Genomic DNA, 26366 nt, shown 5'->3' with positions numbered 1-26366 from the left:
ACTGCTTAAGATTCTCTCTCTGCCCCCACTACCCTGCTCGTGCACGCATGCACACATGCTCTCTCATAAACAAACAAACAGACAAAGAAACAAAAAAATATGGTGGGGGAGGAAACAACAAGGGATTATGCTGCAACCTAGAGCTGATACCTCTAGGGTGTAAGGACAAAGGGAGGAAGAGGTTCCTGGAAATTGAGAATGAAAGTGGACATTGAGCAGCACAGCAGGTTTTAAGTGACCACCAAGCCTGCTGGGGCTCTCCATAAGCTCAAGGGAAACCAGAGGACCCCCAGAAGCTACTGATTCAGGCCAGTCCAATGATTTCTGGAGGCCTTAGAGGTCTGTTTAGTCACAGGGATAGAAAGCAGATTAAAAACGGATAGAAAATAGATCTCAAGGGGCAAAGCTATAGCATCATTTCTATTTTTGTTCATGTTGCCTTTTGCCAAATATTTGCATCTAATTTTTAAATCAAATTGGTTGAATTTCTTTATAGTTTCTGGTATTGGGGTCACATTTAGGCTATCCCTATTCCAAGATTATAAAGAATATTCTCTCATACTTTTTCTATGTCTATACGTATATAGTTTCCTTTCTTATATTTAATTATAGATCTATCTGAAATTTATTCCAGTTTTTTCTTTATGTCTCAAATGTTTAACTAGTTATTTGAATGCAATTTATTTAAGTTATTCATTTGCTGGGGGTATGCCTTGGCTGGATATTTTATTGTGATGGCTTGAGAGCTCAAAGATTAGGGGCCAGAAGTAGGTGTTAAATAAATACATATTTACTTATGTATTTATTTAAATCCCAGTTAGTTAACATATAGCATAATAATGGTTTTAGGAGTAGATAGGTGTTAATTTCCTGAATTGTTCTGGGGATAGGTGAGAAACAGATTTTAACAGAAGAGTAGGGAATCTATGCAGGTAAAAGGTATTATGAAATTAAGGTGGAATCAGTAATGTTTTAGGTTTTCATAAATATTTCCTTTGCCTAAAATGCATTTCTCATCCCACTTTCTGTAACCCCAGCCTTTTTCTGCTGATGGACCTTGTCTTGTCCTTTTACATTCATCTCAAATGTCAACTTTTGGGAAATTACCGCATCTCCTCTCCAGTCAGCCTCTGTTCTGTGCTTCCAGGTTCTCTGCATACTTTTGTTTTATTTCCCATATGACAGTGTAATAATGGAATGGCTGTTGCTTCCTGGCTAAACTATGAGATCCTCAAAGGCATGGATACCTCATACTGAGTGTGGATTTCCCAGTTTCTGGATCACGTTCCGGAATGTCCACAGATAATGCAATAAAAAATGTGTATCATACAGTGAATAAAACTGCCATAAGGGCTAACTGAAGTTCTGGAAATTCTCTAGGGCGGAGAGGCAAGGGTCATGTAAAGAGCTAAGTTAATACTGAGACAATTCATTAAACAGAAGTGGGAAAGGGAGAGTCATCTGAGGAAAGTATCTGCCAAGATTCACTAACAGGCTTGGAATTAGTAGGAGGACTTGGCCTCAGGAGGGTAGTAACTAGGTGTGTGGAGGAGTGAAGGTCGGCAGCAGGCAGTTAGCAGAGGTATGACAGTCCAACTATTATGTGACTCAGGGAAAAGAGGGTCTGTGCAAGGTCAGAAAGGAAACGGCATTCTGAAGGGGGGGGAGGATCTATTTTCCTTCCTCAAACCCTATCTTTACCATTTCATATAAGGGATTGTTGAACGTTTAGAATTTCTCTGGGTGCTATTTCAGTTGTAGTAGACACTTAATTACAATGGCTGACATTCTTGGGTGAGTGGCTGGGCAGGACTGCTGAACCAGAGGAAGAGGTGAATGACAAAGTCGCCAGCCAGGAGGATACCTCCGCCCCAATGGGAGAATCCAGGATTCAGGTCACAATTGGTTAGGCATTTAAATGTGTCCATTGACTCTGGTACTAAATATGTTTGATCTTTCTTTAAAAAAACGTTTATTTTTGAGAGATTAAGTGTGCGCATGCATGCAGGGGAAGGGCAGAGAAAAAGGCAGATAGAGAATCCCAAGCAGGCTCTGCGCTGTCAGCACAGAGCTTGATGTGGGGTTCGATCTCAAGAACCGTGAGATCATGACCTGAGACAAGATTAAGAGTCAAATGCTCAACCGACTGAACCATCCAGGTTCCCTGTCATGTCAACATTTTTAATGATATATCTTATTTATAGTATCAGGTATTGAGATTATATAAATAAATTCAGTCATGTTGAAGACCTCTTATACATAATTGTGCATATAGTATTATATAGTATAGTATGTTTTCATCAACAATTTGCAGGTATACTTAATGTTTTTAAATTCCAAAGTTCCAAATTGCTATTTATATTCTACAGATACAGAACCAGTTTATGAGCCCTATTAGCCCCCCTTCTCTGATGCACACATTTACACTGACTGTGTTGGGTTAGGAGTTATATAACTGCACCAACAGCAACACTAATAACTAATGTTAATCAGAGTCAATGCTTATGTAGCATTTACTACATACGAGGCACTTTCCCATGCCCTGTGTATACTCAATTCACTTCATCTATTTTAAAGATGAGGAAACTGAGGCAGAGAGATGTTACTCATATAAGATTACATAACTAGTAATTAGAAGAGTAGGACTTGAAGCCAGGCAGTCTGGCTCCAGATTCCAATATTGATCCCAAGATCCACATATGATGCAAATTATGGGGGGCACAAGCTCTCATGTTTGGAAAGTAGTGTCAACACTATCTTCCAGCTGGTTTTAAGAGTTTCCCTGTTGTGCTGGGGACAGATTTCCATCAGTGAGAACCTCATTACCCCATTCTGATTTGGGCAGATAACTTACCTTCCACCTGTCTGCTTCTCCCTAGTCATAAGAAATTGTTCTTATTCCCTACAATGCCTAGGACCCTAGATAATAACTTTAATATCTTATTGAAGGTTTAGGAGTAATTCAAACAAACAAACAAACAAAACCCATAAATGAACTTTTAACCACTGCAGGTAGCCCAGACCTGTCCTTAGATTTCCTCCCATGTTGTGCTCCTTGTTCATTCCTATCTCAACTCTCTGGGACTTTGAAAAGCTTTGCCCATCAACAGAGATATTCAGGCTGCCTCCCAGACTCCTGAAAAATGAGCCGTTTTGGTTGGCCTAGTTCAAGACATTGACTGTGTTTGTTTTGAATGGATAATTTAGTGGTGAGTTAGGTCAGGACTTATCACCATTGTGATCACCATACTGCCTTAGACTGAAAGTTCTCACATTTGGAACTTTGCAGCTTTCCTGCATGTTATTCTTATAGGGTGTTTTCAGAGTACAGACCTTCAGATTAGAAATTCTAATATTTACTAAATAGGAAGGGTTGTTTCTTTATTGTTGTTTTGTTTCTGTCAGTTTAAAAAAAAGCTTTATTTTTATTTATTTTGAGAGAGAGAGAGAGAGAGAGCAGGGGAGGGGCGGGGGGGGGGGGGCAGAAGATCCTGAAACTGGCTCTGCACCTGACAGCAGAGAGCCCTATGAAGAGCTCGAACTCACAAACTCACAAACTGTGAGATCATGACCTGAGTCCCACTGAGCCCCTCCCACCCCAAAAAGCCCCTGCTTTTGTCATTTTATTCTCACTTATTTTTGACACCAAAAAACGAATATGTAACTCCAAGTTTTAGAACTTGAATTTAGCTCCATGTCTTACCACTTATCAATTATGTGGCCTTTGGCAAGTTCTTTGAACTGAATCTGTTTCACTGAATGTAAAATAATGCAAAACTTTCACATTACATTTTAATGATATGCTCCAAGAAAACAAAACTTAAAGCAAAATACTTTGTTTCCATAAAAATCAATGTGAAAATCAAGAGATTCACAGGTACTCATTATCCAAGACATGTTACACCCACTGCCTAATCTTGCCACCCCTCTTCCTACCCTACCTCCAAGCAAATGCTTAAATTGCATGGCTTCTCACCTTAATGAACATATAAGATCAAACATTCAAACTCCTATCATGGCCACTAAAGTAGCATGTCATGTGGCTTCTACCCACCCTCTTTCACTTGATTTCTTATTAGTCAAATACTTGTTCATTCTTCTCTAGTCGTATAAGCTTTTGTTATGTTCTCTGAAAAGTCCAAGTTCACTCCTACCTTACAGTTTTTGCAATAAGCTATTTTCTCTGCCTGAAATATTCTTCCCCAAATCTTCCTATATATGGCTCTTATTTGCAATTAAATCTTAGTTCAAATGTTACATTGTCAGAGAGGCCTTCCCTGACCTTCTGCCCCATCTTATGAGAATCATGTTGGTCTGTTTTTGTGTTTCCATAGAACTTACTACTACCTGAAATTATGTTATCTGCTGCCGTTTATTCTTTGTCTCTAATAACTAAAGGGTATGCTCCTTGTGCACATGGACTGCATCTGCCATTTTCACTGTCATATCCCATAACTATCTGGCAAATAGTGTTGAATAAATTAGAAATAATGACTAATTTTTATTACCTTAAAATTTTGATTTTTGGTTTGATGGAAGAATTATGCAGACACACTAAACTGTTGCCCCCAAAGGAAACGATTATTGTCATTCATTCCTAAAATGGAGTAAGTAGAGGGTAAGGGTGCTTACAAAGGATCATCAGCCTCCCCCTTCACCAACTCTGTATCTACCATCAAGAGTATAATCAGAGATAGGGCTCACAGTTATAAGTTAATAAAGACCTAAAAGCTCTATATCCTTTGTCTTTCTTGAAGAATCAACAAAAAATGAAGTATAGATTGATTTTGGATTTTATCATAATGGGTCTTTTGTTTATTTCTAGCCAAAGTACTTGTATGATTTATGCCAACAATGTTACCATAAAATGTGAATACTAATAACAAAATTGGTTGTATATAAGTGACAAAGGTAATTATAAAGGATGTAATTACAAAGGGATAATATTGCCAGACCTATTTCATCTAATATATACTGAAGTCTCATATCCAGAAATTCTGACATAGTAGGACCAGGTAGGACCTGGTCATTGGTATTTTTGGTAAGCTATCCAGGCTATTAAAATGAGTTGCCACTATTGAGAACCACTGATCTAGTCCAGCCTCTTCCTAGCTTAAAACATAACTCAGAAACCCATACAACGTTTTTACATAATGTTTTCTGTGCTTTTTTTTATTGATTTTTGCATTGGAATTTTTCAATAATTAAAAAATTACAGTTATGCCCATTTAGAGAAGCCTGATAATAAAATTAAACAGACATGCTTTTAAAGCCTGGGTGATTACAGTCTGAATTTTATAAAGTTCTAACTTTTCACTTAATTTTTAATGGGCATAGTAAGAGATGTCATGAGTTTCTTAATATTCTTTTGAGAATTTAATATAAAAAGAATTTTCATAGAATCTTATCAATAAAGAATAATTGGATGAAAGCACAATATTTCTAAAGTCTATTTTAGTTTATGTTCTGGAGTCATAAATTTATAATTTTTCTATTTTTATACAAGCATACTAAAAGATAGCCTTTTATTTAAAGTATTGTAAATAATTTTTAGTTATTTAATAGAGATTAATGAATAAAAATACACTTACAAAAAGTGTAAAAATACACTTTTAAAATGACATTTTAAGTATCACACCCTAGGAGTTCGGGCAATATTCTCAAGCCAAATGAAGACTTTAAATTAATGTAAGTATTATTTTTTTATGCCCAGAGTGGGGGTTCTCTGGATATTTAAAAAAAATCTACATCTTTTTATATTTTTATAAAGTTTATTTTGAGAGGGAGAGAGAGAAAAAGAGAGTCAGTGCAGAGCCCCATGTGGAGCTCAAACTCAAACCAGGACATCATTACCTGAGCCAAAACAGTCAGATGTTTAAAGTACTGAGACACCTTGGTGCCTCCATCCTTTTTATCTTGATATATACCCTTAATTGTTCCCTATGCTCTAGTGCTTAGCAATGGACTGTTTGTCTTCTTTAATGATACTTGTTTATCACCTATCCATCCTGGGAGATTAGTCACTGGGCATCAGCTGTAATACAACATAGTTAGGAATCCATCCCTGTTGAACCTCAAAATTTGGTCCAATGTTTCTCCAACTTTATTGTGTATACAAGTCACCGGCATCTTGTTAAAATCAAATCTCTGATATGGTAGGTCTGGCGCATGGCCTGCCTTCTAACAAATTCTGGTCTTGCTGCCGGTCTGTGGATCACACTTTAAGTAGATTTCATCCTTCCTTGGTGATTTTAAGCTTCAGTGACTCTTTTTAATTGGTATAAACCTATAGTTTTCTTATGAAGTGTACTATTTAAATCAGTTTTGGTATATTCATTTTTTTCTTTGTCATTATTTTGGTTGTAGCTCTGTTCTCTAACTCAATTATAACTTGTCTGAAGGCAAGAACCAAGTTTTATATTTCTTTATGTCTCATAATGCCTAGTGTGCCTGAGATCAGAGAAACTACTCAAAGAATACTTCCCTGGGTGATACCCCATGAAGTTTAGCTGCATAAAAACTGAAGGAGGCATCACAAGATTTCTCAAAAACCCTAATGTACCCATATGAAGACTAAATGGATTTGGAGATGGTTATGTTTCCACTGAAAGGACTTCAGGTTTTGTTTCGTTTTAAATTTGTTTTAATGTTTATTTTTTATAGAGAGAACATGAGTGGGGGAGGAGAGAAGAGAGAGGGATACACAGAATCCAAAGCAGACTCCAGGCTCTGAGCTGTCAACACAGAGCCCAATGTGGGGCTTGAACCCATGAGCTGTGAGATCATGACCTGAACTGAAGTCAGATGCTCAACTGACTGAGCCACCCAGACGCCCCAGGACTTCAGGTTTTTTTTTTTTTTTTAAGATTTTATTTTTAAGTAATCTCTACACCCAACATGGGGCTTGAGCTCACAAACCTGAGATCAAGAGTTGCATGCTCTACCCACTCAGAACCCCTCCATTGAAAGTGCTTCTGACCTCCTTTACCACACACCCTAATAGTCAATTTCCTTTTTGCTTCCAGCATGTGATTCCAGAGATGACAGGCTGCACTACAGACCCCCTCACCAACAGGAAGCAGCTCTCAGAGAAAGTATCCATGGATTAAAAAGATTTGTGGAGAGAAACCAGCGGTGTGCCTAATCTGTACAGGTTTGTGGGAAAATATAGGCTCTGATTATTCCCACAGTGCCTCTTCTGAGCAGAAATGGGAATTGTGGGCTTCATTTTATTATTTTAATTAGCCTTACACCAGTGGATTACAGACCCCAAAGTGGTCAGAAAGCCACAGTACTTCCACATGTATATTTCATAGGTCTGTATGCTTTCAGATTTCAAATAATTTCTGCCCTGGGCTTTGGTCCTGTGTTTCAATAACGCAAGTGCATCTGAGCACATGCACTGTTATTACAGAAACACCCACCAAATGCTACTCAGCATCCCTTTTTTTACTTCTTTCTTTCTGTCTCTTGCTCTCCTCTTTCTTTTAGAAACACCTTCTCTCAAGCTGACCTTACAAAAATGTGTTCCTCTATGTTAAACTGCCCTCTTAGAGCACTGACTCTTACATACATATAGTGAGATTTCTGTCATGTTGCAAAGGGGCCATTTTCCTTGGTGACATGAGCCTTTTTCAACTGCTTCACACATGCAGCTGCCACCTGCTGCTTTGGGCCTATTACTGTCACCCAAGAAGTGCTGCGTTTTATTCCTCTAGCATGAGTGACTCTATGTGACAATGACAATTAGTTTTCAATACTGAGTGAATTATAGAGAAAGCACAGAAAGCCAAACTCCAAGAAGTGATGTCCTGTTTGAAGGATAGTGAACCTTATTCTAAGTCAATGTTTGTCTGTTTGTTTGTTTTTAGTCACAGATGAATAACACCACAGCATCATCTCATACACATCGCCTGCAAGAGAGTGGGTCTTGAGAGTTGAATCAATGCTGAACACTTTATTTAGATTGCAAATTATCTCGCTACCTCAGCAGACTGCGAAATCAACTGGAAGCTTTTCAGCATTTAATTAAGGAGGACAAAAGAAAGTCCCAATAATAACAGTGTGAAACTGCCACAGAAAAATTATGAATACAAAGGGAGAAATCATCAGTAATTAACCCCAATCTGAGACTACAGAGGAGACTCCAAAACAAGAGGGGAGCACATGAAAATAATACTAAATTTACTTGTCTTGAATAGATATAACAGATTTTTCCCTAAGATGGCCAACAGGACTGAAAGGGAAATTCCAGTCCTTGGCTGAAGACTCCCCTCCAGGGTTCTTCTTCCCACCCCGCTTGCTGCGCGTGCCAAATTACTACTAATACAGAATGCGGAAATAACATACTAGAAATTGTTCCTTCTGCTTACGTGGGGGCTCAGACTTCGGGAGAGTGATCTCCTCTGAACCCACCTGTGTGAAATAAACCTCCTGCCTTCCAAGATCTCCAAGTGCTGCCTGGTTCTTCTGCCGGGTGATCCAGATCAGATTCCATAACATTTGGTTCCCCAGAAACCCAACTGCACTGGCCCATTGTTGCCACTGGTTTGGGAAAACAGCGAGGCAGTGATGCAATGAGGAGTCACAACAGAGAAGGCGCACCCTGTCTGATATTTGGCAGTCTCTGGCTTGGTCGCCTCAGGCCAGCCCCACTCCGCCATTCCCACTGGACTCAAGGAGACTTGGCAGGTGAGGACCGGGACCCAACATCGGATACCGGTAAGTCCTGAGGCCCCTGATAGGGCCAGACCCACCCATCGGGATGGAAGGGGAGCCTGATGACCTCCCAGACAACTTTTAGAGGTCTCAGAGGTAGGGATTCCCAGGGAAGGAATGTATTAACCTCTGGTCTGAATGTGTGAGTGAATGTGCAGCTCAACCTGTTCCTCCAGTTGAGACTGAATCTATGTCTCCTTGCACCCGGTGGTCCCAGACCCGTACACCCTCCTCAGCCAGATCCCAGACTCTGCCAGCTGGCTTACCTGCCTAGACTTAAAGGATGCCTTCTACGCCTCTACTTGGCCCCCCAGAGCCAACCCTTGTTTGCCTTTGAAGGGGTGGAACCAGACACAGGGTGTCATATGCAACTGACTTAGACGTGCCTCCCACATGTGTTGAAAAACTCGCCTACCCTCTTGAGGGAGGCACGGACTGGAGACCTCACCAGCTTTCCCATGGAGGACACCTGCTGCACCATTCTCCAGTATGTGGATTACCTCCTCCTTGTCAGCAATACCCAAGAGAATTGTACAGAGGGCACAAGGGACCTCCTTTACCTCCTGTCGGACTCAGGGTATTGGGTCTCATGGAGAAAGGCACAGATCTGCCAACAGTAAGTCTGATACTTAGGCTTCCTCCTCACCCAAGGAAAAAGAGCACTAGGGCCAGAGAGAAAGAAAGTCATCACCACCTAAGAGGGGCCCCAAACTAAGAGGGGGCTATGAAAATTCCTGGAGGCTGTGGGATTCTGCTGAAACTGGATTTTTGGATTCTCAACAATAGCAAGACCCCTCTATAATCTCTTGGTAGGGCCAGATCCAGAAACCCCTGTCTGGACAGAAGAGGCTGAAGTCGCCTTTCTAGGGGTAAAGGTCACTTTGAGACAGGCACCAGCCCTTGGTCTCCCAAATATAGAAAAGCCTTTTAATCTCTTTGTGCATGAGAAAGAAAAGGTCACCCTCAGGATTCCCACACAGACCACTGGCCCTTGGCAGTGGCCAGTAACATACCTGTTGGAGAGGCTGGACCCAGTAGAGGCAGGATGGCCGCAGTGCCTTAGGGCACTAGCAGCCACAGTTCTCACTAAGGAAGCAGATTAACTCACCCTGGGACAAGAACTAAATTCCAAGGTCCCTCATGCTGTCATGTCTCTCATGATTACTAAAGGACACTGCTTCCTCTACAACTCTCAGGCTAGTACAATACCAGGGTCTCCTCTGCAAGAATCCATGGGTTACTCTTGAAACAGTGTGGATGCTGAACCCCACAACTTTCCTACCATCTAAGGGAAACCAGATCATGACTGTTCGAGGTGACTGATGAAGTACTCCCAAGCCACCAGGCGCTACAGGACCCAGACCTCCCTTGTTCAGTTATGGTAGCAGTTTCATCACAGAGGGCATTCAAAAGGCAGGGTATGCAGTGACAACCACGATAAAGTCTTAGAGGCCAATGCCCTACCCATAGGATGGCCAGCACAATGGGCTGAATTACATGCCCTATTCTGGGTCCTCACCATCAGAGAGGGCATACTATCTACATTGACTCTGGTATGCCTTCAATACTGTACACATACATGGGGCAATCTACAAAGAGAGGGGCCTCCTCACTGCGGTGGGGAAGACCATCAAAAACAAGGAGGAAATACTAAAGCTCCTTGAGGCCGTCTGGCTTCCAGAAGAAGTTGCAGTTCTACACTGCAAAGGACACCAGCAGGGAGATGACCCTACAGCACAAGGGAATCATCTAACAGACAAAGCAGCCAAGACAGCAGCTAATAAGGAGTTAGACATAGCTCCCTCCCTTATCCACGCCCTGACCCCCACCAGGAGGTCAAAGAAGAAATTGTTCCCCTGGTTCGGCTTGCCACAATCCATAGCGATAATGGGCCTGCATTTGTGGCAGACTGCTTACTGGCCTCAAAGTTCAGGGAAAGTAGAGCAGATGAATCGCACCCTCATGGAACCTTAGTCAAATTTTGTCAGGAAGTAGATCTCCTGTGGCCGGAACTGTTGCCCCTGGCCCTTCTGCATGTCTGTTGGACACCAAGAACTCAAAGTTTCTCCCCTTTTAAATTATCCCCTGTATGCCCCTTCTCACCAGGGGACTTGGTGTGGGTCAAAGATCATAGTGGACTGGTCCTCATACCATTATTCTGATCACCCCTACTGTCCTCAGGGTCACAGACATCACTTCATGGGTCCACCACTCCAGAGTCAAGAGGGCCAATCCTGAGGAGCCTCAGACTTGGAAAACTGACCCAAGCCTGATGAACCCACTGAAAGCCCCCTTCCAGAGAGTCCTAGATTCTTAGGATCTTCAGCCCTGCTCCAGCCACACCCCGGAAGCTGGCTGGTCTAAGCACAGCAGAAGCTTGAGGAATCTCCAGTCTGATAGAATAAATAGACTGTCCTTACTCCCTGCCATCAGATTGGCAAAGATTTGCCAGAAAGCTGGGGAAACAGTGAGAGGTTCCTATTCACACTCACCTTCCTCTTATGGGTAGGATGTTTTATTGGTATTGGTTGCCTCTATTCTGGGCCGCATTTGTAAACCTTCAGCCCTAAGGCCCAGGCTAAATGAGCAGTGTTGCTACCGGTCCTCCTAGGGGCAGGAATAGCCATGGGAATACGGACTGACATAGGAGGTATAGGCTCTTCTGTGGGACTGATGTGTGGTTGACTCTCTAGTTTCCTTGCAGAGCCAAATAACTTCCCTGGCAGGAGTTACCCTCTAGAACAGATGGGCACTTGACCTCCTCACTGCTGAGAAAGGGGGCACCTGCATCTTCCTTTGAGACTAAACCAGTGGGGAATAGTCACAAAGCAAGTCAGGGAACTAAGGGAAAGGACCAGCCCATAATAAATGAAGATGATGCCCTCTAATACAGCCTAGATCTGTTTAAAGGGGTATCAAAGTGGGGAATTATAGGGAAAAATCTGTTATAAGATGGCTGACAGGACTGATAGGGAAATTCAAGTCCCCGACCAAAGACTCCCCTCCCAGGTTCTTTCTACCCCAATTGCCACATGCACCAAATTACTACTCATGTGGAATGCGGAAGTAACAGACTAGAAATTGTTCCCTCTGCTTACAGGGGGCTCAGACCACTGGAGAGTGATCTCCTCTGTGGGAAATAAAACTCCTGCCTTCCAAGATCTCCAAGTGCTGCTTGGTTTTTCCACCAGGTGATCCAGACCAGGTTCTGTAACAGAATGATTTCGTGTTTCATTTCACTGTAAATTCACAACAACAGTGGTCCAATTGCTGGGGTACATACTGCTCCACATAGCAATTCCCCAAACCTTAATCATAAAGATGAGTTCCACAGCTAATGTGAGATTTTCTTTTTGCTTCATGGTTTGATTTTTAGAGTATTATGTTACCGTCCCCTGCTGAGATATTGTGAGGGTGAAAAAAAGGAATGATGAATGTGGGATTTGGGGGTTGAGGAAGGGAGGAATTGTGTCTATAAATTTGCAGAGATCCTTGAGCACCCAAGAAAATGGTGCCTTTCCTCACTGCTTGTCAACCTGCAGAGTTCTCTTTTCTTTTAAATTGTAGCTTGTATATTATCTTCTTTAATGACACCTTCTATGACCCCAGGGTTTGTCTGCCTTTAGCATTTTAAGCATCTCAATTAGTCTCCCATCACCTTATGACTAGTTAGTCTCCATTATGACTCATTTTTCTACTCCCTATAGCTTTCCACTGGCCCCTTTAGGGCATAACCTGGATATTATGGTATTCATTTTCATATTCCAGCTCCTAGGACAGTGCCTGGATAACATGTTAGCTTCTTAGTAAAAGTTTCTGAATTTTCAGTGTGGAATTTTGTACTCCTCTGTTATATATGCTACAGAGGCAAAATAATTGGACATCAACTAGAATAAAGTGACATTGACTAAATATTAGGATTAGCCGATTTTCAAAAAGACTCAGCCTCAATATAAATATAGACTGAGATTACAAAAAACCCATCTTGAAAATAAGAGAAATAGAAGAGGGGCCAACATGGTGGAGAAGTAGGGTGATCCATAATTCCCTCTTCTCTCAAGGAAGTGTTGAAGTCACAGGACTTTGAATCCCAAGAGTCCAGGAGGAAAGGAGACAGTTGCACTTCCAGGGACCTACTGGGACAACCTGATGGGCCATAGGGCTACTTCAATGAACAAATCAAAGCATATCTGGTGGAGGGTCCAAAACAGCACTATGAGTAGGGAGATAAAGTAACCAACATCACAACAGAGAGCAAGGAACACTCTCCAAAAAAAATTCTCTGAAGGGCCAGGCCCTGGACAGTGTATCACCCCTCTTTAATACAGTAGTGCTCACAGGTGTTTTAACAAGCTTTAAAAACACATAAGAGACAGAAAACAAGCCAAAATAATGAAATGGAAGAATTCTCCTCAAAACAAATTCCAGGAGGAAATGACAGCAAAAGAATTGATCAAAACAGATACTCTAAATTCTTGTTCAGTTATATTGCTTATAACAGTCATAAGATTAATCGTTGGGCTTAAAAGCATAGAAGACAGCAGAGAATCTACTGCTACAGATATCAAGGAACTGAAAAATAGTAATGATGAATTTAAAAATACTAGAAAGGAGGTGCAAAATAAAATGGAGGTGGTCACAGCGAGGATTGAAGAGGCAGAGGGGAGAAGAGGTGAATTAGAAGATAAAATTATGGAAAAAAGAGGAAGCTGAGAAAAAGAGAAAAAGATTTTGGATCACAAGGGGAGAATTTGAGAACTAAGTGATTCAATGAAATGGAACAATATCCGTATCATAGGAGTTCGAGAAGAAGAAGAGGGAGGGAAAGGGGCTGAAGATGTACTTGAACAAATCATAGCTGAGAACTTCCCCAATGTGGGGAAGGAAACAAACATTGAAATCTAGGAGGCACAGAGAAGTCCCTTCAGACTTGAATCGATCTTCTGTATGACATATCATAGTGAAACTGGCAAAATACAAAGATAAAGAGAAAATTCTGAAAGCAGCTAGGGATAAAGGCACCTTAACATACAAGGGTAGTAGCAGACACATAAGGGTAGTAGCAGACCTATCTACTGAAACTTGTCAGGCCAGAAAGGAGTGGCAGGAAATTTTCAATGTGATGAACAGATAAAATATGCAGCCAAGAGTCCTTTATTCAGCAAGCCTGTCATTAAGAATAGAAGGAGAGATAAAGGTTTTCCCAAACAAGCAAAAACTGAAGGAATTCATCACCAAAAAAACAGTTCTACAAGAGATCCTAAGGGGGACTCTGTGAGTGAAATGTTGCAAGGACCACTTGCAAGAGACATCATTAAAAGCATGTAGCCTACAGATAGTACAAGGACTCTAAACCCATATCTTTCAATAATAACACTGAATTTCAATGGACTAAATGCTCCAATTAAAGACATAGGGTATCAGAATGGATTAAAAAAAAACCCAGATCCATCCATTTGCTGTCTACAGGAGACCCATTTTAGACCTGAGGGCACCTTCAGATTGAAAGTGAGGGAATGGAGAACCATCTATCAAGCTACCAGAACTCAAAAGAAAGCTGGAGTAGCCATACTTATATCAGACAAGCTAGATTTTAAACTAAAGGCTGTAACAAGAGATGAAGAAGGGCATTATAGCATTATATCATAATTATGAGGTTTATCAACAAGAGCTAACAATTATAATAGTCATTGCACTAAATTTGGAAGCACCCAAATATATAAAACAATCACACACATAATCTTATGGGTAAGAAAGTGGTAATTGCAGGGGACTTTAGTACTCCACTTATAACAATGGACAGATAATCTAGACAGAAAATCAATAAAGAATGGCCCTGAATGATATACTGGACCAGATGTACTTGACAGATATATTTAAAACTTTTAATCCTAAAGCAGCATAATGTACATTCTTCTTGAGTGCACATGGAACATTCTCTAAGATAAATCATATACTGAGTCACAAAACAGCCTTTAATAAATATAAGAGAATTGAGATCATATCATGCACACTTTCAGATCACAATGCTATGAAACTTGTAATCAACCACAGGAAAAAGATTGGAAAACCTCCAAATGCATGGAGGTTAAAGAACATCCTACTAAAGAATGAATGGGTCAACCAGGTAATTAGAGAAGAAATTAAAAAATATATGGAAACAAATGAAAATGAAAACACAACAATCTAAACCCTTTGGGATGCAGCAAAGGCAGTCCTAAGAGGAAAATACATTGCAATCCAGGCCTAGCTCAAGAAACAAGAAAAATCCCAAATATAAAATCTAACAGCACACCTAAAAGAACTAGAAACAGAACAACAAAGAAACCACAAATCCAGCAGAAAAGTAATAATAAATATCAGAGCAGAAATAAACAATATAGAATTAAAAAAACCAGTAGAACAGATCAATGAAACTAAGAGTTGGTTTTTTGAAAAAATAAACAAAATTGATAAACCTCTATCTAGGCTTCTCAAAAGAAGAGGACCCAAGTGGATAAAATCATGAATTAAAATGAATTTATTATAACCAATCCCTCAAATACAAGCCATTATCAGAGAATACTATGAAAAATTATATGCCAACGAACTGGACGACCTCGAAGAAATGGACAAATTCCTAAACACCCACACACTACCAAAACTCAAATGGGAATAGAAAATTTGAACAGACCCATAACTAGTAGAGAAGTTGAATCAGTTATCAAAAATCTCCCAATAAGTAAGAGTCCTAGACTCGATGGCTTCCCTGAGGAATTCTACCAGAGATTTAAAGCAGAGGTAATACCTCTTCTCAAGCAGTTCCAAAAAATAGAAATGGAAGGAGAACTTCCAGACTCATTCTATGAAGCCAGCATTACTTTGATTCCCAAACCAGAGACCCCCACAAAAAAAGGAGAACTACAGGCCAATATCCCTGATGAAAATGGATGTAAAAATTCTCAACAAGATACTAGCAAATCAAAGTCAACAATATATAAAAAATTATTCACCATGATCAAGTGGGATTCATTCCTGGGCTGCAGGGCTGGTTCAATATTCGTAAATCAATCAATGTGATACATTACATTAATAAAAGAAAGGATAAGAACCATGTGGCCTTGTCAATAGATGCAGAAAAAGCATTTGACAAAATACAGCATCCTTTCTTAATAAAAACCCTGAAGAAAGTCAGGAGAGAACGAACATACTTAAACATAATAAAAGCAGTATATGAAACACCCACATCAAATATAATCGTCAGTGGGGAAAAACTGAGAGCTTTCCCCAACATCAGGAACACACCAGGGATGTCCACTCTCACCACTGTTGTTTAACATAGTGTTGGAAGTCCTAGCATCAATAATCAGACACCAAAATGAAATAAAAGGCATCAAAGTTGGCAAAGAAAGAAGTCAAACTTTCACTTTTCACAGATGACGTGATACTCTACATGAAAAACACGAAAGACACCATCAAAAGACTGCTAGAACTGACACATGAATTCAACAATGTTTCAGGCTACAAAATCAATGTACAGAAACTGGTTGCATTTTTATACACCTATAATGAAGCAACATAAAGAGAAAAAAAGGAACTGATCCCATTTACAATTGCACCAAGAACCATAAAATACCTAGGAATAAACCTAACCAAAGATGTAAAAGATCTGTATGCTGAAAACTATAGAAAGCTTATGAACGAATTTGAAGACACAAAGAAATGGAAAAACATTCCATGCTCATGGATTGGAAGAATAGTGTTAAAATGTCAATACTACCCAAAGCAATCTACACTTTCAAGGCAATCCCAATTAAATTGGACCAGCATTATTCTCAAAGCTAGAACAATCCTATAATTTGTATGGAACCACAAAAGACCCCAAATAGCCAAAGTAATATTGAAGAAGAAAACCAAAGTGGAGGCATCGCAATCCTGGACTTTAGCCTCTACTACAAGGCTGTAATCATCAAGACAGTATGGTATTGGAACAAAAACAGACACGTAGACCAATGGAATAGAATAGAGAACACAGAATTAGACCCACAAATGAATGGCCAACTAATCTTTGACAAAGAAGGAAAGAGTGTCCAATGGAAAAAAAGACAATCTCTTCAGCCAATGGTGCTGGACGAACTGGACAGCAACATGCAGAACAATGAAACTAGACCACTTTCTCACACAATACACTAAAATAAACTCAAAATGGATGAAAGACCTAAATGTGATACAGGAAACCATCATAACTGTAGAGGAGAAAGCAGGAAAATACTTCTCTGACCTCACCCACAGCAATTTCTTACTTGACACATCTCCAAAAGCAAGAGAATTAAAAGCAAAAATTAACTATTGGGACCTTATGAAGATAAAAAGCTTCTGCACAGCAAAGGAAACAATCAACAAAACTAAAAGGCAACCAACAGAATGGGAAAAGATATTTGCAAATGACATATCGGACAAAGGGCTAGATTCCAAAATCTATAAAGAACTCCCCAAACTTCACACCCTAAAAACAAATAACCCAGTGAAGAAATGGGCAGAAAACATGAACAGACATTTTTCCAAAGAAGGTATTCAGATGGCCAACAGACACATGAAACGATGCTCAACGTCACTCCTCATCAGGGAAATACAAATCAAAACCACACTGAGATACCACCTCACACTGGTCAGTGGCTAAAATGAACAAATCAGAAGACTATAGATGCTGGAGAGGATGTGGAGAAATGGGAACTCTCTTACACTGTTGGTGGGAATGCAAACTGGTGCGGCTGCTCTGGAAAACAGTGTGGAGATTCCTCAAAAAATTAATAATACAACTTCCCTACAACCCAGCAATATCACTGCTAGGAATTTACCCAAGGGATACAGGAGTGCTGATGCATAGGGGCACATGTACCCCTATGTTTATAGCAGCCCTTTCAACAATAGCCAAATTATGGAAAGGGCCTAAATGTCCATCAGCTGATGAATGAATAAAGATGTGGTTTATATACATGATGGAATACTACTTGGCAATAAGAAAGAATAAAATCATGCCATTTGCAGCAACATGGATGGAACTGGAGGGTGTTATGCTGAGTGAAATATGTCAGAGAAAGACAGGTATCATATGTTTTCACTCATATGTGGATCTTGAGAAACCTAAGAGAAGACCATGGGGGAAGGGAAGGAAAAAAAGTTACAAACAGAGAGGGAGGGAAGCAAACCATATGAGACTCTTAACTACAGAGAGCAAACTGAGGGTTGATCGGGGGTGGAGGAAAGGGGAAAGTGGGTGATGAGCATTGAGGAGGGCACTTGTTGGGATGAGCACTGGGTGTTGTATGTAAGCTAATTTGACAATAGATTATATTAAGAATTAAAAAAAATAAAACACTAGACACATTTCCATTCAAATCAGAAATAAAACAATAATGTTTAAAAAAAGAAAAGAAATAGGTCATGAACTGAAGAAGTGCTTGCTTTCTAAACACCTATAATACTGATACATTGCCATATAGATTCTGACAGTTCAGGAAATATTGATTCATAGAAGTCTGTTTTGTGCTGTTGGGTTAATAATTATCATTGTTGTAAAGATAGTGGGTAGTAACAAGCTTCACTTCCAGGATGTTGAGATTTAGGGAAATTAAATGTATTAAATGGCCCTACAAATCATAGAATGGATACCTACAGTAAGGCCATCTGTTATATTATCAGTTACAAAACTTTACATGGTATTTTATTTATTGCACTTATACATATTTTAATAGCCCATAGTATCCACCCTCATGCTTGAAGAAATTCAAATTTTGAACTTTTTAGATTTATTATTCACTCTGAAGACGTGAGAAATGCAGAGTTATGTCTACCTTTTAGGTAAAATACAAATCACGTAGAGAAATTGGCTTTTGTTTATAAGCTTCAATTTGAATGATGTATAAGTAGCCCTTTATATTTATCTGACCATAAAATAGCAACTGTAATTTTCCTCTAAATCAGTTCACAGTTTATAATCCTAATGCCAGGACTGCTTCCTTAATTATTGCAAACTTGATTTTTTTTCTAACCTTCCAATTTATTATTGGAATACTATCTGTTGTTCAATAATGGTACTTGTAATTTAAATAGATGACACGTTGTCAGGTGTCATAGTGATTTAAGTATATTTTTTAAATGGGGGTGTTATTTTGAAAATAACTTCCTAAGCCATTGGTAAAGCTGTTATTTTTAGAATTAAAGAGAATTTGGCCTAATGATTGTTTAAACAAATTCCTGTGCTAATAGCATTCTACCATTGTAAATATCAGCTCTGAATGACATTACATATTTCAGTAAAAATAACCCCCTGGTAATTGATTCTTGACTCATATTCTTTAACTTATTATGAATTGGGATTAGTCTCGGTTGTTTAATTTTCCTGCCTCTGTGCATTTGCTCAGACTCTTCTCTCCACCTGGAATACCCTTCCTTCATATCTCTGTCTATTTAAATCCCAACCATTTTTAAGTTTCAGCTTGTCATTCATATAGTATATGCCAGCCCAGTGCCGTACCTTTGTAGGCATTCGCTAAGCATCCATTGGCTTTCTCTCTTCCAGAAAGGATTTGTAGTCCAACCCATAATTACTTCTCCTTCTAGTATGTACCCTCAGTTATTGCATTAAACATTCACTTAAAAATACAAATTCAACTAAGTGTGGATTGGGATTGGGGAGAGAGAGAGAACAACAGAGAGAGACAGAGAGAGAGAGAAACAGAAGCAGAGAGAAGAAGATTTTAAACAGAGGGTGATTTTACAGCCACTAACCATATCCCATTCCATTTGAAGCAAATGTCCTAAATGAGCATGAGTTCCTAGACTGGTTCCCTTAACTGTTGTCAAATACTTGCATCTCAGAAGGTAATGTCTCCCCACCATTCTGGGTTTATTCACTATGACCCCATACAGGCTTATACTTGATTTGGTGATCAAATAATAAAATAACTATTTGTTCCAACACTGAAGGGGAACCTGATGTATACGACATAATGAGTGACTCAGTCTTCAAAAAAGTGTCTTCCCAAAGAGTTTTCTGGGAAATTTTGAAACTCTATACAATTTTTCTCTTACTGACTTTGATAGTCCAACCTTCACTTTAAGTGTGACTTCACTCTATCATTTTATAAATATGTCTTTGCATATCTGTTTTCTCTGTTAGACTATTATGGTAGATTGGATTAATGGTCTCAATTCTCATTCTCTTCCTCTCATTAACATTGTTCTTCCCCATTTTTGTCATGACTTGATGGCAACCAGATTTTACTTCCTCACCTTTATCTGTTCGTCTTGATGGCGATGTGACACAAGCAGAGACTTTCAATGTGCTATTGAATATGGCTTTTTCTTTTAGGTTCTTATGATTCACCATGAGAAGTACAGGATTCAACTGTCAGGTAGCAACTCTTTCAAGAATAAAGAAACACTTGCAGCAGCCTGGAATGGAGTGGTCTGATGTCACCCAACTCCATCAGACCCTCAGTCAATCAACTATCATATACCCTGTTCGCTTGTCTGTTCGAGGATGGTGGTGGTGGTGGCGGCAGCATACCTTCTGTATCATAGGGCTGTATTAAATGAATCATTATTAACTGAGAACAGTGTCTGACACAAAATAAGTGCTCAATAAGTGTCAATTATTATCATTAACATTTTAAAGCATAGTTTAATTACCTTAAATATAGTAGTATCTCAATATTCAAATTTTAGAAGGTAAATACTATCATTATTTCCATTTAGCAGATGCAAAACTGAAGAACAGAGTTAAAAATTTTACTCAAGGTCACACTATTAAATAGCAAAGTGAGTCTCAGCATGAGGACTTGTTAACTCTGGAGTTCACTCCTAACCACTAAGCTGTCCTTTTTATGTTACTTTTGCTACTTATGTACATAACGCAAGGCAATGTGGAACAGAACGAGCTAACTGCTAAAATGGAAGGGAAAAAAAAGAGAAATAATACAGAACTGAAAAAGAATATCTCAGATTATTATTCCACCACACTAAGATTGTTGAGTAACCATAATGATTTTCACTTTCCGATTATTTCTAAGAGAGAAAACGTAGCAACATCTATAAAGCGTTTTCACAAATTTCCTTTTCTCATGTGGTTTTCAAGAGCCAGCACAAAGCATATTTAGAAAATAAGGAAAGCAAAGAAGATAGCCTCTTTGTAAACCAAACATTAAAAATATTCACTTACTTCTATATGTGAATTTTTAACCGTATTTCAAGGCAAATCCTTGAAGGGCCCTTTGTTGAAACGCTATTTTAAATCCTAATGTTTATTGCCCAGGAGTGGTAAGGACACTGAATTTTCTTATGAATTCAAGTCTCTGATTTAGGTAGCCCAGCCCTTTATCTGATGTCAAGGCAAGTAGACTAATGTTCAGCTGATACCTGTTTTCTAAGCTATCTTGTTTCTCCAAAGGCATTAGTGGTTGAGTGTGGTAGGAAGAAAAGCATACATCATCTGTACTAGGATTATAGATTATTTCCACAGGAAAGCATATCTCACTATATTTAAAAGTTACACTGGGATCCTGATGCAGTCTCACCAACAGGGGGAATCTATAAGGCCTTTGGGTAGGTAAGATTGGTAGCATTCCCCCTTGGTGAATAGAGAACACCCAGATATTCTGGCAGATGTTTTGACATGACCAGTGCGCTGGAATGTGTTTGGTAAGTCTCTTTTCCAGAAGAGAGAGCTCCTTAAATTTTTAAAGGACATAATCTAATATTTATGAAATCTTACCCAAGGTTTGAAATAGAGGTCACCTGGGGCCAGACCAGGATTTTAGTTCACTATACATAAGTCAATAGATGGAGAAAGTACAGGTGGTCAGGACTTCCCAGTCTGCCTATGGGTTAAGGTCTTCAACTGCCTATTCAGCAGTGGAGAGATTTGTCTGACACTCATTAACACTAGTTATTATTTGGATTTTAGGAACTTTAGAACGAATCTGGAAAGTGGACACTCCACCCTAAGGATCAATGTCCCCACTGTGAGACCAAAAAGAATGAATCGTCCTCCAGAAGATTCATTTAGAGATCTGGAAAGAACAATCTTTGCAATATATTGAGACTTCTGCCAGCTGAAGAGAAGACTGGAAAGTGAAGCATAGGAGAATATGACACCCCAAAATATGCTCCTTTGGTGTAGTGATTATCTTGAGTTGTAGGCACTTCAAAATCAGCAAATACAGGAAGAGGTTTCTGTAAATGCTCCTGCTATGTCTCAAAACAGATCCTTAAAAAAAAACTCACTTGTCAGAAATCCCTTCCCTGGGGGTTTCATCAACAGGAAAGACTGACTCTTATCTTAAGAGAGAGGCTAAGAAATTGACACCACACTCAGTCAGACTTTATCATGAAAGGTCATACTGCCCACCTGTTCTCGTAAGGGCCCATTGATCTTCCCTAAACACCATTCAGTCTCCCCTAAGAGGCCTACATCCCCTCTGTCCTTTCAGTATTAAGATGGTATTTCAGTCCGAATCCTATGCTACTTTGGGGAGTTATTCATTTTTTCCCAGGTATCTCCCATGTGTACATGAGGTATATGTGTTAATAAATTTCTGTTGGTTTTTTTCTGGTTGAACTTTTATTACAGGGTCTCAACTAAGAACTCAGAAGGATAAAGAGAAAATCATTCCCCTCACTTACAAAGGCATAGTCTACTCCTTATCCACCACAACAACCCAGTAAGGGAAATAAAGGTGGCATTAGGTCAGATCCAAAAGAGCAGAAACCCAAGCCTCTACATCACTTTGGCTGCCAAAATGGAATTTTCATTTTGTTTGGAATTCAAATGTTTTTCTGTCATTAATTTGGGGAATGATATTGCTCAATAGGAAAACATATTCATGTAAATCCCCAGAAAAACCAGTGAAACCCCACCACAGCACATATTCCACAGTATCTCTTTGGCACAGAGATTTCTCAGCAGCATTTTTCACTCCTTTCTAATGTGGAAAAAGGATTTACTACAACAGAAGTTTTTCTTTTGGCAGACATGCTATAAGTCTGCTAAAGCTTTTTCGTATGTTAGCTTTTGACCTCAAATAATATCACAAGAGAAAACATTCACATGATCTACTCGAAGCATAAAAATGTAGAGAAGAGAAATAAACCTGATATTGAAGAGAAGATATTTTGAGCAAGATTTCTAATAATTGATGAAATGACAGGCTCTTTTATGAAAAAGTCTATAAGTAGGGGTGTGGTGGGAATGACATTTGCAATAAAAATATGTTTATAGCAAAAGGAGAAATTCTCAGAATGCTTCTCCAGTTGAGGGAGATCCCTAATTACTAAACACCAAGAGGTTGTGGTTTTTACCAACTGCCTTCACCTCCTCCTTATAATAGAAATATGAGCTCATTTGTTCTGGCTTGATCCCCCTGGCCACAAGACACAGAGAGGAAAACAATACAGTGAGAATATGGAGAAACAGGCCATCCTTGGTACAGTTTGCAAGTTGCCTCATTTTACCTCTTTGGTAACTATTTTGTACCCAGTTAAGGTTCTGAAGAAGCAATGTGAAGTGAGGTATTGTCATCAAACAGCTCACCCAGCTCAGTGTATAGATGCCAGATGATAATGATTAATGTGCTTCCAGATAACTGTTGAAGGCACACTCACTCCCCAGAATAAATCCTTGCAAGTTTGCTAGGGATTTGCCTCTGATGGCCATTGGCCTGCACCTGGTTTTTCTGCACCTGGCCTTAGGAATCAAAAGCAGCCTGTGCCAGTGAAACACAACTTTTAGGTGAGCCCTAGAACCTCCAGCCAACTCATTTTCATCATATTCAGGAGATCAGGGCTACTGGGCAGAGAAGAGAAAGGGGGAACCCATTCTCTGCTTCTAATGGGGCACATGATTCTCAGACTTTCACGTGCATCCAGAACACCCAGAGGAACTGCGGATACACAGACTGCTGGCTCTACTTCTAGGGTTTTTGATTCAGTGGGTCCGAGATGAAGCCTGAGATTTTCCAGGTGATCCTGATGTTGCTAGTCTGGGGTCCACACTTTAAGAATCACTGTAATAGGGCAGGTTCAAGTGTTTGTGTTCAAGCAACTGCTTTTCTAAGTGCTATGTTCAGACTTTGCACTTCAATTACCTGTAAGGGAAAGGGAGGCTCAGAGACCAAGGCTGAAATATGTGTGTAGTTTGGGAGCTGGAGGCACTCAGGCCTCTTAAGGCTGGTCATTCAGATAGAATCATTTGCAGCAACTTGCCTATATTATGAATCTATACTTAATATCAGTCTTAAATATTCTATATCATTTTTATAGGAGATGATTGAGAAGCCATTTCAGCCATGAAAACATTTGGGGCGAATAAAGGGGAAAAAGGATCTGTTTTGAACTGTGGGCATTTCAGGCCAGCGGACTCTAGGCAGCTCTTCTACAGGGTTGAAGGGGCAACCAGAAAGTTGCAACATTTGTACTTGTCATATATTTGACTTGCCGTTTTCTAATTTTCCTTACTTTCCTTCCTCATTCCCTTCCTTCCTTCTGCATAAACTCACAAGCAAAATAAGTAAGGCATTTTTAGGAAGTAAATGGCATATACTTAAAATACATAGAAAAAAATATCACCATCTTTAAGGTGTGCATCTGCCAAATTTCAATCATGTAAGAAAGTATGCTAAAAAAGTAAACACTTGATCTTCTGACTCTGAAAGATTTCCTCCTTTTAGCATTCCATTGGGAGTACATCCAAAAAAAAAAATTCTCTTCCCTTTCTAAGTAGGTAACCATTTAGCTTCTGACATGAAATAGCTAATAACCATCTCTTCCTTTTTAAAAGATTGAAATCACTGTTGAAGTCCTGGTTAATTTTTAATGTGCTTTCTCCAAAAGTTAGACTAACTTTTAAAAACTCAAGTCAGTAACTAAAACGGATGTTATTCCATGGACGGATGACATCAATTGAAATGTATTTTTTTTTTCTTCAAGGTGATTGATGTAATTTTCTATTAAAGTGACCTTTGCTAGAAATGTTTTCCCTGTAATGATTTCCTGTCCTTTGGGCTCAGCAACCAGAACAGAAAAACTAGCTTAAGACTTTCAGCTACTAGATGTCAACATGGGAAGAGAAGTTGAATCTGAAGCACAGCTGAGGTGCCATGTGACCAGCCTTCTAGCTCCAACATGGCTGCCCCCTTTGGATATCTCATAGAGATCCCTGCAACTTTAATAGAGTCCCACTTCTTTTTTTATTGTGAAGCATCTGTGGCCATGAGGGCTACACTCAGGATGCCAGATGGATATGTTAATGTCATCTCTATCAGGTATAAACACATAAATATGTGCATGGGAAGGAAGGGATATACTCTCAAGAAGAATTGGGCAAGCAGGAGGCTGATAATCAGATGGGAAAAAACAGTGTACGGGGAGGGTTGAGAATATACACAAAACATGAAATAACTTGCTATTCTTGGATTATTGGGGAATTGGTGTGTGTGTATGTAAAAACCAGCAGTTTCTGGTATGTCCTTCTCTGTCATTGTTTGTCAGGTCTTTTCCTATCTTAGCTTTTGTGTCCTGGGCCTTTTTCTCTATCATATTCTATCACCTCCTGTGTGGAGTTCAGGACTAGCTCTAGTACAAAAATCTAGTAATACAACCTACTACTGACTGCATTGTAGAATTTGTGACTTTTCTGACCCATGTATTTAGTACTACTGGGAATGTTAAAAAACAACAACCACCGGCATTTCTTTGATTTTCAAAGTTTAAAATTTTAACTGTGAAGGAGGATAGCTCTCCTGCAACATATAAGCCTATGGTTATCACTGTCTGACAGAGGCAGAATCATACCTATGTTAGCTTCATCTAAAAGGAAGCGGCTGTGACACAACAGTCTTAGACATTTGCGTTTCATTACAGGCAGTAAACAGAAAACAGATAACAAGATCTGCTTTTCAATAATGATCTGTGGTAAGCCGTCATTATGGTTTATAAATTAAAATCTATTCCATTACTTATAGGAAAAGCATCTGGAGTTATTTGAATAAGTATTGATATTCTCCTCTCTTAGGCTTCATGTTGGATCAACTCAATCTACTTTGTCTTTGAAACACACACACACACACACACACACACACACACACACGCATTACTACCATTTGTTTTCTTAGGGATAAGAAATACCAATAATAAATACAAAACAATGTATGATTTTTGCCATTTGAACCTATACTTTAATTTGTTGAAAAGCCCCCCTTTAGCTTAAACATTATGAACTTTGCTCAGCATACCAGCTAGTCTCCCTGTAAATATTTATCCTTAATATTTAAATAGAGATCCTACCTGAATTTGAATGTACTGAGGTACAAAGTAATGGAATAAAGACATACAGTGAGCTTTTGTCTGGTGCTTGTATCTGAGATGATTTCAAGGAAAAATACACTATATCCTTGTATCAGAGACAATCCACAAATCTTAGGTACAATACAAATTGATTTAGGCCAGCTGAATTAATTTCAATAGCAAAAAGATATAAAACCAACAGTTTTGGTGCAGGAGGATGTGGAATTCAACACATACATGTGTATATATGAATTCAGCCAAAAAAGTGTCTGGATAATGCAGAAGAATTAAAAAGAAAGAAAAGTCAAGGAGTATCTTAGTCTGTT

The 26366-nt window shown here is 39.3% G+C and overlaps 1 long non-coding RNA gene across 1 annotated transcript; it reads left to right on the top strand.

Annotated features, from left to right (window-relative positions):
- Positions 1-7022: 7022 nt before the first annotated feature.
- LOC123378986 lies at positions 7023-24524 on the top strand. Its single transcript, XR_006582798.1, has 3 exons — positions 7023-7153; positions 7872-8721; positions 21665-24524. It is a non-coding gene; the product is annotated as an uncharacterized LOC123378986 (long non-coding RNA).
- The last annotated feature ends 1842 nt before the right edge of the window (positions 24525-26366 follow it).

The sequence above is a fragment of the Felis catus genome, chromosome C1 (genome assembly GCF_018350175.1).
Source record: "Felis catus isolate Fca126 chromosome C1, F.catus_Fca126_mat1.0, whole genome shotgun sequence".
NCBI lineage: Eukaryota > Metazoa > Chordata > Mammalia > Carnivora > Felidae > Felis > Felis catus.
Note: the sequence above shows the minus strand (reverse complement) of the source record. Positions and strands in the feature narration are given on the sequence as shown.